Below are 4,000 nucleotides of genomic sequence, written 5' to 3'. Positions count from 1 at the left end.
ATCGCTGTCTTCTATAAAGCCCTCATACTATATGTTGTGGAGAGGCATTTAAAGGAGTATACTGTCAGTCGTCAAAAGCTGAAAGAGGAGCCAGGAGAGAAGAGCCAGACACAGAAAACAATAAGGTTGAAGCAGGATGAAATGAATGACAGGACAGAGATTTATGTATGTGTCTAAGGGAACAAAGAGGCAAGAGCCACTCCCTATTGAGAGAAGCCTTCCAGTGAGCCCCAAGTAGTAGCCACATGGTTAGGATCCCCTAGTTCAGACACACACACACACACACACACACACACACACACACACACACACAAAACTGTGGGATGAGAAAGCAAGACAAGGAAATGGAAATGAGACATGGAAAGTTACAGTAGGTGAAAGTACTGGAACTGTGTGCACCGGGTCATGGGATTCAGAAGTGGAGGGAAAGGGGGGGTATTTTGCCTCCTCCTTCTGAGGTATCATTCTCTATCCACTGGTCTGGTTTCAACAAAAAAGACCTATGGAGAGGAAAACCAACGTGTTGCAACCCACAAGGGCATCTTGATAGTGCCCTATGTCCTAATTAACAGACTGTGAAACGGCCCCTGTCTCTGCTTCCGCTGATCCCTCTCCTACCAGCCCACTCCACCCCCACTCCGTGGGTACCAGCAGCACTAACTTCACCTTCAGTATGTCTACATCCCAGCTCTCTCTGCTGTGGACTCAGCCACCCCTCCCCCACTGTCAGAATCCCACCACAGCCATCAAGCACATGGACGTGAACAAGAGGACATGGACGAGCAAGTGGCTGCGCACTGTCCTTCCCTAGAGTAACATCCTTTGTCCTCTGCTGGATTTGGGGGAGGAGACCCACACTGGCAGATGGATCCAGATGGCGTCTGGTATTCTGCAGGGCCTCAACAAGTCTCTGTTAAATTGAGTTTTAATTGCTTATGAGATCTTGATTAAAATAAACTCGTCTACTTTTTGTTATATGAATCTTCATAAGTCGATGGTTTATTTTTTTTTTCAATAAATGAGATTAGAAATATCAAGAAGCAGCTGGGATATTGTCAGATTTTAGCTTAGATGTTTAATAGCTTTGACCATAACCCCATTTAGTAACATTACAAATAAATCAATCTCGTAATTTTCTTAATTACAGTTGACCTCTCTGATCGGTGATTTCACTTTCTTCAGTTAGTAGAGGACAACAAAAGTTCATAAATATAAATTCCTAACAATAATACATTTAAAAATTTTTCATTACATTTATTTATTGTTTATTAATTTTATGTGTTAATATGAATGTGTGAGCACCCGTGTACATGTGGGACAACCCTTGGGAGTCCATTTGCTTCTTCCATCCTGTTGGTTTCAGGGATCAAATTCAGACCATCAGGCTTGAAGGCAAGTGTCTTAATCTGCTGAACTGTCTCAGCAGGCCAAAGTGAAGTTCTTAATAGGGAGAAAGTATACTCGTGTATAGACACACACACACACACACACACTAGCACACACACACACACACACACGCACACACACACGCACACACACATACACACACACACACGCATGCACGCACACACCCACATATGGCTTAGTGCTATATTTTGTTCAGGGTTTCTCTGAGGGTGTGGAAAATGACTAAAGGAGAACCTTTCATAAAAATAATGCATACATTTCATAAAATGTAGACAATATCGAACTCTGTCCCTTTCACAGTCCCCAGAAAAACAATAACCATAATCATTATTAGTATTCCTAGTCTTCCACTTTTGTCTAAAAAAAATCACTGCAACTTTAAGGCCTTAAGGTAAAGACGAGGGCATTCCTTTATAGTTTGAGAGGGCTGAGTATGCGCTCAGTGGTAAGGTGCTTGTCTAGCACCTGTAAGGCCCTGAGAGTGACTCCTAGCACCACAGAACCCATAGACACTGTTCTGGGGTCAGCTATCTGATCCAGGTTTAGGGGTGAACTCAGGTGTTAGCAGGGCTATACTCGGTGTAGAGGCTCCAGAGACCGTCCCTTTCCTGGTGTTTCCCAGCCTGGGGAAGTTGCGTGGGCTTGTACTCTCTATGTACCTTTCTAGTGTATGGCTTCTGATGCTCTGGACATCTTCCAAAGCCTCTCTCTGTGGCTTCTGACGCTCTGGTAATCCCCCTATAGCCTCTCTCTGTGACTCCCTTCTGCCTTCCTGTTCAACTGTGTGGACCCTCGTGATCACGCTTGGATAATGCAGCGTAACCCCACTGCTGATTATCATTGCCGCCCCCATTCCTCTCTGCCATGTAGTAGGATGTGGCACAGCATCTTAGCAGGGGTGCCATTATTCTTTCCCACCCTTGTTCTCTTTATAATGTTTGTGTATGTGCAAATATATATTACACACACACACACACACACACACACGCACGCACGCACGCACGCACACATATTTTACATGGGTGTTCTACTCATTTAAAATGAGATAATGTGTGTATGCGGAATAGAGTCAGGCTCCACTTCCAACTCAGCTAATAATTAACAAGGGCACTTCGAATGTAGCAAGTGCAGACGTGCTAGCCTCCCTGAAGATGACCCTTTCCCCATTCAGATGGCGGTGGCGCTGGAATGAGAGCATTGCTCTGTGACTCATAGAAAGCACGGTCTTCCACTCTTTCCTGGAAGAATTAGAGGTGTTCTGATGAGAACAGGAGCTGCTGACGGATTTGTTCACATGGGTAACAAATCAAGTTTCAGCCTGATGTGGTCTCCGGAAAAGGAAGAAAGTGGATTTTACATATATGTATTCTAATGGTTTGTATGTGACTGGACAACTCTTTCCTCCCTTCCTGGCTTCTAAGATCACACAGATGTCAAGAATGGTGCATTTTCTCCCCGCTAGTCACTTCTGAGTCACCGTCTAAGCTGTTTACAGAATCGGCCACACAGTCTGTTCCCCAGGTAGGGAGCCGATGACAACACAAAGCTGACCCTCTCAGGAGGTTACAGACCGGCAAAACTAGTGCCATCAAATAAAATTCAGAAAGTGCTATGGGTTTTATTTTGTGTGACCTAATTATAAGTGTAAAGGGAGGGGTCATTACTGTTTGTCCAGCGTTTGCTCACTCTGAATCTCTCTTTCAAATGCACACACAAAAAGAAAGAAGGAAGGAAGAAGAAAAACCACCAGGGTCTTACTTTGTAGCTTAGGCTGGCTTTAAAACTCAAGGTCATCCTCCTGCTTCAGCCTCGTTAGAGCAGGGATTATAAAAATAAGCCACTACCTCCTTCTTTCTATTTTCTCTTATAAAACAAAGTCGGAAGAGACAATTTGACAAATCTTACCTAATCTGGTGATAGGCAGACAGGGCTCCAATCCCAGTCTTTCTTCCACGACTCTGGTTTTTCTCCTCTTTTTTAGGTCTGGCTTCCAGATTTTCACCTGGTGAGCAATTATCAGCAATCGGCAAACGAGTGGTGAGGAGTGAGATGTGCACCATCCATAATTACAGATGTTTTCAGAGGCAAAACCCATTTGTTTCCTTGACTACTGAGGTCTAGATAAAGTGAAGCCAATACTCTAAATGCAAGGCTTATGGCTAGTTCCCAAGACTCTCCAGCCAGTTTGTATTATCAAAGTTACCTCTGGCCAAACCCTCTAGTCTTTATTTCTTCATGACAGTGTATTGTTTCAGATGTCATATTTAGGCCCCTTTCCTGTTTGCTGTCACATGTATACACACACACACACACACACACATACACACACACACACACACACACACACACACACACACACAAACACATCCACTTCACTCCGAGAAGGCAGTTTTCACAGGATGCAAGAGTAGACTTGGCTGAAGGTTTTGGAGAAAGGCATGGAAATGGTGATTATTTTTTTCTTAAGGAAGTTTTCTAACTAGGTCCTCATCTCTAACCCTGCAGCAAAGTGAATCTGGAATGGATCAAAGACCTCAATATAAGACCCAAAGCCTTGAAACTGCTGGAGGAAAACACTTCAAAACACAGCAGA

This window comes from Arvicola amphibius, chromosome 11 (assembly GCF_903992535.2).
Source record: "Arvicola amphibius chromosome 11, mArvAmp1.2, whole genome shotgun sequence".
Taxonomy (NCBI): Eukaryota; Metazoa; Chordata; class Mammalia; order Rodentia; family Cricetidae; genus Arvicola; species Arvicola amphibius.
Note: the sequence above shows the minus strand (reverse complement) of the source record.